This window comes from Pseudochaenichthys georgianus, chromosome 16, assembly GCF_902827115.2.
Source record: "Pseudochaenichthys georgianus chromosome 16, fPseGeo1.2, whole genome shotgun sequence".
Lineage (NCBI taxonomy): Eukaryota > Metazoa > Chordata > Actinopteri > Perciformes > Channichthyidae > Pseudochaenichthys > Pseudochaenichthys georgianus.
Window position 1 is genome coordinate 25,565,361 of NC_047518.2, and position 13,221 is coordinate 25,578,581.

The following is a 13,221-nucleotide window of genomic DNA, read 5'->3' on the forward strand; positions in this document are numbered from 1 at the left end:
AGCAGTGAGCACACCTCAGGCTGTGTTTTATATTTGTATTCTTTATTTCTGATGTATTTCACACAAAAAACCTTTAGTGAAAACGTTTTCACTTATATGATTAAAAAAAAAAAGGGCAAAGTGGCAAGGCTTGCCCACCCTGCGTTGGGGGGGCACAGTGACTCATTTGGAGGGGCATGGCCCGCGAATGACCCCCCCATGACGCCGACCCTGCCCTCGGTTCCAGGGTACTCTAGAAGTAGAGGATCTATCTAGATCAGGGGTCTTCAACTAAAATTCAACGAGGTCCAGTTAGAGAAAATGTCCCCATGCAAAGGTCCGGAACATCAAAATGTCTAAGTTGCTTCATGAATTAGTGTGATATATATTTAAGTGACCTGTAGCTTTATCAACGTCTGCATGTAATCAACAACTGACTGCCAATCAAAGAAAGAAAGTACAATTCAAAAACAACAATATTTATTGTCAATTAACATTACTTAAATACTGTGGATATGTGTAATGTTTAAATATTGAAGTTAAATGCATCAATGTGGTGCACTTTGAGAGCAACATTAAGAGATCTATGGATACATCTCTCAACACCCATATGAAACAGAACTGTAGCATATGTTCCTTTTTGGATATTTTACAAATCACTCCCCTTTTAAACTCTATTCTTGTTATTTTTAACAACTTTTTTGTTACTGTCATATAGTATTTTATACCTGTTTTTAATTTAGTCTCATTAATAACTATAATGATCATATCAAGGTGTGCCTTAACCTCACTGTTTCAGGCTCTAGCTCCGGCTCGGAGCTAGAGCCTGAAAAGCGCCGGGTTTTCCAGTTCACACCGGAGCTGCGCCGGCTCTTAGCTCCGGAATCCGCTTCATTTCCAGCTCCAAAAAATTGTCGGTCCAGAGGCAAGAGCTTTGGAGCTAAGAGGTGACGTCGCTTACGTCTCTCTTACGTCGAGGCGTGCAGGAAACTAAACCCACCTCCCATGGGTCGACTGTTATGCCTGCCTACAAGCAGTAGTGCCTATAAACACACTTTATAAAGTCAGACAACACTAACCAGGCTTCGTGTGATTCTGTTCTGTTATCGATCATTGTGGAGAGAGGCAGACGTGTTGTTTTGTATTATTGCAGCTATCGGATGCAAGTAGTCAGTTTAGCTTCGGTTGCTATGCTAACATCACCCGTTTTATACCAGAGAAACTTTCATAACAGCGTTGTGATACCAAACAGTGTCAATTCAGACTGACACACATTCACTTAGGCTAAGGGAACTGGGGATATGCATCAGCTGCTTGTGTGAGTCGGACAGTGAATACTTTAGAGCGGCCGCTGCAGTGTGAGCTAACCGGGAGCTAACGGGAGAATACACTCCGTGGAAGAGCAGCCAGCACTGCAGCGGTCGGTAAATGCTGCAGAAACACATTAATAAACAATGAACCACGGCACTCTGGAGAAAAGTATAAGGTTGGAGAAGTCGTTATTCAATTTATTCTGGCTTCGTGTGATTAAAAGCAACACGATCATCGACACGACGCAGTTGTTGTTGTTGTTGTGAGCGCCGTAATGGGTGCCGTTGGGGAGCAAATCAGCGATGTAAACGGTGACGTCATGACGCAGCAAGGGCAGCTCTGGGGCGCCAGTGGGCGGTGTGCACAGAGCGGGAGCTGAAAAGGGAAACCGGAGCTGAACCAGAAAAGCTCCCGCTCGGAGCTAGAAACTGAAAAGCGCTGGTGTGAAAGCCGCAATAGAGAGCTCTCTTCCACCTGGTTGTAGAAAAGCGCTTTAAATTCGTTAGCATAGCTAGCTAACCAGATGTTAATAACAACAGATCGCCACTGTGCTTACAACTAAAGACACAGCCACGCGAACACTGCGGCATGTGTACGGCTCCTTATGGGTATTGCAATATTTTAAGGGCTGGAGCGGCGTTCCGGTGCTCACACTCCTTTCAGACATATACCACGTGAAGACACATTACGCTCGTGTTGTGTTCATGAACCTGTCCTTGGCCAGGAAAAACAGGTACTCGCTTGTTTAATTATTTTAGCGGTCTCGATTTCTTCTTCTTTTTTTAAGTGAGAAGTTGTCCGTCTGTCGGACTGACTCCCTCCAACCCACCCCCAAAACGAAAACTCTTCGGTTCTCCACGAATTACACAAGTCACCCAAATCAGCTTTAAAAACGCGGGAGGCGCCGAAAAATCCACTATTAATGTATTGATTATAGCTCCGGGTCCGTATAGGTCGGCGTCTGGGTCCGGATCCGGACCGCGGTCCGCCTGTTGCCGACCCCTGATCTAGATGAATGTGATGAAGCAATTCATTTGCCGTTTTATTGCTTTTAACGTTGACATGGCAAGTGCAACAGGTGAAGATGAAGTTGTTGCGGAATTGTTGTGAGTACCCTTTTCAAGACGACAATTCAGTGAAAAGACGGACATTATAACGCCGGGGGAGGAGGCGGCTGCGGGGGGTGTGTGTGTGTCTACAGAAGGTCCAGTTATGATAGAAACGGTTCGCCACTGACGCACGCACGCACGCGCGCACGCACGCACGCACGCACGCACACACACACACACACACACACACACACACACACACACACACACACACACACACACACACACACACACACACACACACACACACACACACACCACACACACACACACACACACACACACACACACACACACACACACACACACACACACACACACACACACAGCATCTTCAAAACATATATAAAACATCACATGAGTGTTATGGAGTCCCAATTAGAAAACTAACATGCACCATGAGACCAGGACCAGGACATATGTGGTTAAAATGCTCCCATTTTATGAGGTTGCAAAGTGCAAGTAAACACCTCAGAGTCCAATTCCAACAGAGTTCTTTATCTTCAAAAGATGTCTTGTTTTTAATTTATGACTATAATGGTATTTAGTAAGAGTGCGTCCAAGCTTCAAATGAATTTTGCTCTCAGTGCCGTATATAGCTCAGATGCATGGTGAGGTGATGAGTGTTGGTCTTCTACGGAAGAGTCCCAGCCAGTCACTGCAACATCCACAAGGAATAAATCTCTAGAGGTCCAGAGGTATTACGAGGGGAAGCTGTGTGATGCTGGTGATTTGTGTCTTTATAAATAACAGGAAAGAACTGTGACTTTTCAGCTCGCGCCCCCCGGCTGTGGAACTCCCAGTGTAAGCATGTCAGGGTGACCAAGTCGTTATATATTATTTAATCTCCTCTTAAAACTGACACAAAAATGTGTAGTTGCATGTCTTTTATTTTTTTCACCCCTATTTTAAATGTCGGATACTATTTCTTAATCATCACCATTGTAGTAAAGCACTCTATTGATGAAATAAAGAAAAAAAGACTGTAAAACGTATGCTTCCAGAGCTCTTATGCCGAATAAATATATACTGTATGTATTTTAAACTGAATGTATATATCTAGACCTCACAAGTGATTTTCATTCTTCATCATGTAAAAAGCAGTGCAAGCTTTTCAACAACTTCACCCTCCAGTGCAGGTCAAGGTAGGGCCACATCCATTTCCCTGCACTTTGGGAAAATGGCTCAGTGTTTAGATTAGGGATCTCTGAAGAGACAGGCTCTGTGATCTCTGGAGCGGAAAGTCAGAGGAAGATACCCTGGGTTACTCATCACGCCTTCACCATACAAAGCAAACATGATTTGTGGTCCTACTTCAAACCAAAAGCTTGAATCAGCGTGCTCCTTTTCTTCTCAAAGTGCTAACGGCACTTCCTCACGGACATTGAATGTTAATCAGTCAACGGATAGATTACACAGAGCACTGCTGAGCAACCAGTGATGCCCAGATCCCAGCACGGCACTACAGCAGTGATGCATCAGCATCTGGGCTGCCACTGGGTTTGAATAGATCCCAGGAGCATGTTTTGTGTGTGAGAGTGTGCGTATGTGTCAATCAATCAACAACCGCATGGTGGAGAAATTATTCCATGCAGAGTTCCACTGACATTCCCCTCAATAAAACTGTCAGAAAGTTATTCCTGCCCAACACTAAATGAAGCCCATCTGCAAGAACAGACGATATCTTCCCTGTCTCTGTCCGCAGTCCACACTGATGCACCTCCCAGAGGCCCGTCGCTAATGAGAAATAGCTCAGTGGAGATTAGTTCCATACCATTTGGCAGAGATATGCACCCAAAAGTATGGGCGCTCTGCATTTCCATCCTCAGGAAAAGAGCCGAAGACCACATTTATTTAGAGGAAACGTTTGTGGACCTCTCCTGTGGAACCCTGAAACTTCAAACTCAATAGCTCACTTCTTTTATCATGGATGTGTTATTGATTCAGGGTTAGATATAAGTTTTGCACACACATTCTGGGCACTTGTACAGTAGCTCTCAAAAGCCTGACCTTAAGATTGATATAATACACCCTTTACACTAAACAGACACCTAAACATGTTGCCAATTGTTCTTCATACCACAACACAAGAGTGTAACTGAGGACATACAGCCTGTTTTTTTCCTCTCATCTTTACATTCCCCTCTGGCTTCTACTGACCTTGACAATGAAATGTTTTAACACAGTGAGAGTGTGATTTTTTATTTCTTATATGGATGTACCAGCGGTTTTCTTCTCTTAAATTGCAATACACCATCATGTTTTCTCAGCTGGGATAGCTACAGGGATGTAATGGTCTCATAATTATAACAATCATAAAGGTAGAAGCGGAATTTCTATAATCATGAGGAATGTGCTCAACGACTCTGAGTAGAGGAGCGAAGGTAAAACCTGCTTTGGGGCCTGGGCCAGGACTGGATGGTTGTGTCACTGCTGAGAAGACAACTTTCAGAGGCAAATCTGACTTGTGCTGCTTGAGACACCTTCTGATCCTCTGTGTCAGTACCAGCGCATTCCAGTAATGCCATTTCTTGTGTGTCATGGGTCAATTTTCTCACCAAAGACCCGTCCCAACCATTTGTTTGCCAATAAAGCAATGAACTACTTTCATTTTCCATCTGCTAACACATATAACATGCTACTCATCTGTTCACAAGCCTTTCTTTTCCAGAAAGGGCAATAAAATCAGAAGGATGACTACCACTGCTCATGCTTCGCACTGCAGGCGGAACACATAAACCGCATCCAAAGCAAAGCCAGGAAACACACAAAGACCCCACTGGGCAAGGCAACCCTGCACACACCGCTGTAAATTAAACTGTGTTTGCTTTCAGTAGTGGAGCCATTAGACAGGAAGAGCTAAAGGGAAGGATCCCTAGCGTCGTATTGCTGATTGTCTATAAAACTGTCTTACAATGCACAATCAAATCAACAGCTGTCATGTGGGATGCAGAGATGTTGAGAAGAATACAGCATGGTTTGAGGCAATGGAACTTTTGCTACAGAGGTGGGAGGATAGCAAAAACCCTCATCACCCACTTAGCCAACCCCTATACTTAGAACTGGAAAGCCAAGATAAATAAAAAACAAAAGCCATTGAGAGTTTGAGAGTTTCCTTGGAAGATAGGGGAGATCAATCACTCCTGGTACTGCATACCAACATTTGACCTGCTATGTGCAAAGGCTTTATTTTGGTCATGATACCACCAATATCCCCCTTGTATTCTCAACCTGTCACTCCCACGAGCATGGTTAAAGCTCAGCTCAGAGTAACATTGGAAGAGCTGATAATTAACTCTCTTCTTGTTGTATTCAAGGTATAAAACTGTGTGTGCTGCAAATGTTGGTCTGGAGCTGGACCCTAAGAGAGAGCTCCAGGCCAGCGCCCTGCGCGTTCACACCAAGTACTTTTCCCACAAAGGTTCCTGAGAACTCTTTAGTTCTCATGAACTAAGTACAGATCGCGTTCACACCGGAAATTAGTTCCTGGGGGTGGATTAGGCAAATGAAGCCGCTGACGTCACTTCTTCTTCTTCTGCTTTGGGTTTACTGGCAGGCCTGCCGCCCCAAATCCCCGGCCGGAAGTCCCCGGAGTTAGGGACTGGCTTCAGTAGAAGCTGCTGGGACTCCCAACCTTTTTCTCCCACGAAAGTCCCTGCTCTCTCGTAGGGACTGAAAAGGGTGTAAAAAAGGTTCTCTAGAACTAATTTAGTTCCTGGGACTTTTTGGTGTGAACGCAACTAAATCGTAGTTCTCAGGAACCTTTGTGGGAAAAGTACTTGGTGTGAACGCGCCTCATGTATGAATTTAGCTCCATCTCACAAAGCCTCTTCCACTGGTCAGTAAAGGCCACAGACTGTGAGAGGTGACGGCGGTAAGACTAAGTTTGGGCAAACTGTTGCCATCTGGGAAACCACAGTCTCGTGTTTACCAGAACCACCACATGACTTTGTAAAGAGAAAGGGACCCATCTTTGATTTTTGTCCCCTGGTATTTTCATGAGAAACCCTTGAGTTTACAGAATGTGTAATGGCCCTCCACAGTCACGAAACACAGCGGCACAACAACATCGACCGTGCTTCCTTCAAATGTTTTTCCTTTCCTCCTTTCTCTCTCTATAAAGCAAACTTCCTCTTCTTACATTTATGAAGAGAAAACACAAGTAATTAACGTGAAAGACCTCCCAACATGTGCATTGGCTTGTAACATGCTAGTTTGTGGACTGGTGATTTTCTTTATTCCTTTCTTATGGGTCTTACGAATGGTCAATAAAAGCAGATTATAGCACTCAGGTGGAAATCATTAAGTGGGAATGCAGGTAAGAAAGGGTTTTGAGTTTAACCAAAAAGGCAATTATAAATACAATGTGGGAGGGTGTTGGCCTACATGCACACAGGCAGTTTACAAAGTGCACAGGGGAATAAGGACATTAATTAATTTGTTCCTGTTGCCTGGAGTTTATTCAAATGCTTTGGATGTTGTGATGGAAGACATATGGAGATGATGGTTTAGATTAGTCGGGCCACACAGACTACAGAAGCCTCTTGTCATTGGCAGCAGGCCTCACAGGAAGCCTGGTTGGACCCACGGGGCGTGAAAGCCTCTAAGAAGACACGCAGAGAAGGCAGCATGGGACAAGATCAAAATCATCAAAATCACTAATAAATCTGGGCTTAATCTAGTGATGAGAAAAGAGTTCACATATGGTGCAGAACTGCAAAAAAAGAAAAAAGTCCAATGTGTCCTACCCTGTGTGTTTTGCAATCAATAAGATAATTTCTTTACAAAGTTAATAATCAAATATATATCAACAAACGGTCATTGCATCTATGTTAATGACATTTTTAGAAATATGAAAATAAACCACACTGATACATTTTGATTTGATTTCCTATACCTGGTCTTCTTCTACATGTCGTGTGGAAAACATAACATCTAAAATCTCACGGGAACAAGGAGGAGATCGAGTTTCTAGGCAGCGACACTTTATCCTGGCAGAGACATTTGATACCAAAGCATACCAGAGTTCAGTTTTAATAAACACAAAACCTGGCCGGCTAAGCTGAACAGCATTCATTGTCCCTTCATAGAAATGGGGAAATTGACTCGTTGTATTTATTGATGTGTTTACACCAGACCTTCAGGGAAAGTTTATGTTTTTGTCAGTTACAATAATTCTTCTGGAAAGCAGTGGCACTTGTCTTTCAGCTTGGAGTAGTTCCTTTGGAGCAAGAAACCTAGAGTTTAAAGATAGATTGACTTTATTTTCTACCTGCATGGAAATGTGGCAGTGGCTTCCCTCAAGGCAGTCAAACTATGTATTCAATCGTTTTAAAGGGCAGGTAGCAGCCAATCAGATGAAAAACAAACAAAAGAGAGCTCTTCTTAAAATGACAAGAGTTCCCTGGTGCAGTCTTCCTTTGTTCAATCCCTCTTAGGGTATAAAATATTTCCTATGCTCCGGCTGGCCTATGGGACCTTAAATTGATGACCAGATGGGAGCAGCTTGAAAAGCAGAGAGTTAGTAGTGGATGTGCTGTGAGGTCCTTCCTAGGGCTGCTCAATTAATCGTATTTTAATCGCAATTACGATTATGGCTTGCAACGATTACGAAAACAACGTAATCAAAACGATTATTTTTTTATTATTATTATTACTTTTTTTGTTTTTGGTTTTTCAGTTGAATTATACTTAAAGTTCAGGGTAATCAACTGTTAAAAATATACTGTTGAAATATTTTTTTCTCCAATAAATGGATGTTTTCAAAGTAAATGGATAATCGTTTTAAATAATCGTGGTATCAATTATTGACCCAAATAATCGAGATTATGATTTTTGCCATAATCGAGCAGCCCTAGTCCTTCCTGTGTACAGCACTCCCAAATATATTGCAAATGTGTTTCTGTGACTTGCCAATTCCCTGCAATACCAACAATCTTGGTACATACATCTTTTCATTATTCTTTAGGGGTCCAACATGTTCTGCAGAGCACTTAAAGGGCATCACAGGCTAATTATCTCCTGTTAAAGTCTCCTCAATAAACTGTACGCTACCCAGCCGTCAAGATGCTATCTGACGCTGTCAAACAGTGGAGGAAAGCGAGGGTGGAATCTGCAGAATTCCAGACGAGGAGAGAGACATGACAGCAAGGCCAATGTGAGGACAGACAAATCTTTCATTAGTGCCCGTCTGTCTAATGAGTCATTCCTTAGCTACCAGGTGGGGTGACCCTCACTACAACCCCCCCCTGTAAATACCCCCCTTTTATTCCCTCTGCTTTTTTTTGTAGCACACTGCTCCCCTCCCTTTCACCTCCTCAGCAGGGTTTCCCCACATTTGCCACCACTGACACATATAGTGACATATAGTGACACATATAGGTAGTGGAGCGGAGAGCAGTGTAAAGGCAGGGACTTATTCAGCAGACCAGAAAAAAGCCTGACACAGATATAAACTATCAGAGGGGGTCTACTAGGGGGTGGTGACAATGACAGCTGTAACACAGTTAACCAAAGTCACCATAAAGTGAGGGATTCTACTAAAAGGGGTGAAGCTAGTTTCGTTTTATTCCTGTGACTGCAGGTGAATGCTCCTCTAATATTTCTGTATATATGTTTGTAAGGAGGTTGAGTTGAGGCGGTTCTCCATGTGTTGCTCGTTAGCCAAACAGGTTTTCTTGCTGCAGTAAAAAAATAGCCATATAGATGCAGGCTCAGAGATAAATCGTTTTAATTATTGCCTTTTTTAAGATTTGATCTATAAAAGCCTATTTCTCAATACAGACTTTGGGAATCCTTAAAATCAAAAGTGTTTCACTTCATGTACTGTAGTTAATTTAGATTTAAAAGTTTAATTTGTTTGGATAAGGACAAATACTCTCAACAATTACCTCAATGACTCAAGCCTTATCCACTTCATCCCCCTCTTCCTCTCTCACTCCTCCTGGCTGTCTCTCTGCCTCTGACTTACTCTGCCCCCTCCTATTCTTAACAGCCTGACGCGTGGGGAAAAGCACCAGTGCACACTCTGTCCAATAAACACAGGCGTGCTGAGACCACATCTATTTCAGAGTCTGCTCTAGGAGTAGGAGGCAGACCCATGTGGAAGCACACCCATCTGTGACAGTACACCATCTCATTTCCATACTGGCCACACTGTAATGGAGAGGATATGGAAAAAGCTTTCCCATCTGATAGTCTTTGTGTCAGAAACACCTGGTTTGTGCATAAGGGGGGGGGGGGGGGGGACCCATTGCAGTCTTCCCTCCAATTCCTTTTTTGATTATAACATTTATTCAGGGTAAGATGTGTTTCCTCCTCAGTGAGGAAGAAGAGGACCTCTGGCATCTGTCTGTCATCGGTTTAGGTAAGGACACGATCTAGTTAACCTGACATCCAGTCTAATAAGCACAGCCCCCTGTCATCAGGGCTGCTCCAACACATAATGACCTGAGGTAATTACTTCCTCCCGTCAGAGACAGATGGACACTTGACAACATGTTTGACAAGGAATAGAAGTCCAGTCAGAACCACATATCTCCAAATCTGGGGATTTTGAGTTCACATACAGTCAATTGAGAGATGATGTGTTCCTTTATAACACAAAAAACAGGCCATTTTTGTAACCCACAAAAAGTGACTTATTGGAGATACAGTATATGTTCTCATTCATAACACTCCGTTCGATGTCTCACTATGGGATGCGCCTCATCGCGGAGCAAACAGAAGCATCAATCTCATTACGCCAATCCTGATTGGCTGGTGATCTTGACGTCAACGTCAGGGGAAATCACCCCCACACGCTGTCCTTTTTCCCCCGGATTAAAGACAGATCGGTAAACACTTTTTTCTCGAACGTACCTGTCATGAGCGGACCCTCTCCACGCCTCATGGCGAACGAGATGGATGCCTCTCTCCCTCACACCAGAGGAGTCAGGAACTCGGAGGCTCGGCGCTGCGGTTGCGGGTTGAAAGTGTCAGGCACAGACTCACACCAGATCTGTTCGTCCTGCCTCGGGCTGGAACACGCCCAGGAGGCCATCGACAACCCCGGCTCGTGCGGACATTGTGCCCGCCTCACCGTGAAGAGCCTCCACCGAAGGTTAGCGCAACAAGCTAGCCTGTCGGGACAGGATCCCCTCATGTCCACTGATTGGCCGGCTGGCAATCAAGACACGGGGGCGTCCGCCGCAGAGACTGAGTCCCTCACCTTCACGGCCTGGGGCTCATCAACTGCGGCAGCCGCGGAACCGGGTTCCCGCGCCATATCAGGCCGGGACCCGGTGGCGGCAAAGGACGCGGGAACGGGACCCCACGCTATACCAAGCTGGGGCTCCCGGCTGGACCTCACCATGGTTTCACCCGCGGAAGATGTCCTAGAATTGGATTACATGGAGGACGAAGAGGATGCCTCTGAGTTCCTCCTGTCTGATTCGGACGAGCAAGAAGACGACGTCTTCGTGTCACCAGCTCAGGCTGCAAAGCCGGGAGCGATGGCTGCTCTCTCGGCGATAGCACACCAGCTTCGCCCTGTCTCAGTATGGACCTACAAGCCGTGTGTCAGCGCACTGCGGCCAGACTAGACAAGTTGGCCGAGAAAATCTCCGGTTCCGGCTGCAGCTCAGGCTCAGCGAACCCAGAATTTCAGCCAGCAGTCGGAAGAAGAAGCGAGCGGCGTGACAGCCCCTCCTTCTCCCCTCCTTCTCCCCTCCGTGAATGTGTTCCCGCCGCCTCGAGAGATGCCTAAACGCCATCCTCAAGTCCGCACAAACACATGTCACACGTTGGTTGATTCCTCTGTCATTAAACATTTGCCGCTGACGCATCCAGGCCGAGGGCGCAGCTCAAAAAAAAAATGAATAGAAAATCAATAAAACCAATAAGCAGCCCGCCAATTTTCTCCCCTTTTGAGAGCAGCTACGGCTTCTCTCAAAAGGCGGATTATTGACGGGTCTGTGAAGGTACCACCGCCACGCGCAGTGCTGGCTGGAGCTGTAAAGGCACCACCGTCACACGCATGCGCAGTGCCGGCTGGAGCCATAACGGAGCGTCCACACTACAGCTTCAAAAATAGCTTGGAGCTGGGCGTGTCTGGAGCTTGGGGATTTTATTCAAGCAACACGACCAACAACCAATCACATGAATCTCCCGCCCCCGACATACAGAGCAAAAAACCCCGGGGATTTTATGCGAGCAATATATATATAAACTCCCCAAACAGGCGAAAACCTACCAGTTTCCCCCCTGTCTCTGCCACCTCCCTCCATGCCTGGTTCCTCCGGTTTGTATCCCGGTAGGTGAAGAGGGTCTGGTCATACAAAACCGGGTGATTTGCTACGGCGATAGTTAGTTTCTCCTCCGACTTTTTTTGAAATATAGAAATGAACGGCGGGATATCTCTCCCAGCTTAGACGCGGTTTGATTGGCTACGGCTTCAGCTGTCAGATTTTGGGAAACGGGATTTGATTGGCTGGCGCTGGCTACTCCGGCGTCAGAAGTTGAACATTGTTCAACTTCTGACGCTGGAGACGGCGGAGACGCCTCGCTCTGCTACCCACAATTCAGTTCGGCGAAAAAGCGAGGCTACGTGACGTCACCCCATTGAAAGTGAATGGGCAGATTGGAGTTTTCGACGCTGTAGTGTAGACGGGCCGTAAGGAGCATGCAGCAGGAGATACTCACGACACCCAAGCTGCCTCGAACTCTGCTCGGTTTAAAACACCGAAGACGCAGAGGTCGCAGCCCATCCCGAGTCCCCAGCCCAGGCTGGAGACAAGGGCAAGTTGGCCGAGAACATCTCCGGTTCCGGCTGCAGCTCAGGCTCAGCCAACCCAGAAATTCGGCCAGCAGTCGAGGAAGAAGAAGCGAGCGGCGTGACAGCCCCTCCTTCTCCCCTCCGTGAATGTGTTCCCGCTGCCTCGAGAGATGCCTAAACGCCATCCTCAAGTCCGCACAAACACATGTCACACGTTGGTTGATTCCTCTGTCATTAAACATTTGCCGCTGACGCATCCAGGCCGAGGGCCGAGGGCGCAGCTCAAAAAAATGAATAGAAAATCAATAAAACCAATAAGCAGCCCGCCAATTTTCTCCCCTTTTGAGAGCAGCTACGGCATCTCTCAAAAGGCGGATTATTGACGGGTCTGTGAAGGCACCACCGCCACGCGCAGTGCCGGCTGGAGCTGTAAAGGCACCACCGTCACAAGCATGCGCAGTGCCGGCTGGAGCCGTAAGCGTGACATCTCAGCTGGCTCTAAGGAGCATGCAGCAGGAGATACTCACGACACCCAAGCTGCCTCGAACCCTGCTCGGTTTAAAACACCGAAGACGTAGAGGTCGAAGCCCATCCCGAGTCCCCAGCCCAGGCTGGAGACAAGGGCAAGTTGGCCGAGGAAATCTCCGGTTCCGGCTGCAGCTCAGGCTCAGCCAACCCAGAATTTCGGCCAGCAGTCGAGGAAGAAGAAGCGAGCGGCGTGACAGCCCCTCCTTCTCCCCTCCGTGAATGTGTTCCCGCCGCCTCGAGAGATGCCTCAACGTCATCCTCAAGTAAAACACATGTCACATCTTTCTTGTCTGAATAAACCATTTTCCAAGGGCGCAGCTCAAAAAAATGAAAAGAAAGACAATAAACAGTCCGTTAACTATAAATCCCCTTCTGAGAGCAGCTACGGCCTCTCTCAAAAGGCGGATAATAAACGGGTCTGTGAAGGCACCACCGTCACGCACATGCGCAGTGCCGGCTAGAGCTGTAATGGACAGCCTGCCAATTCTTCCCCTTTGGAGAGCAGCTACGGCACCTCTCAAAGGACGGATTATTGACGGG

General features: G+C 46.2%; 1 protein-coding gene across 1 annotated transcript in view; it reads right to left on the bottom strand.

Annotated features, from left to right (window-relative positions):
• Positions 1 to 13,221, bottom strand: part of fhod3b (formin homology 2 domain containing 3b) — a 108,227-nt gene that overhangs the window by 48,628 nt on the left and 46,378 nt on the right.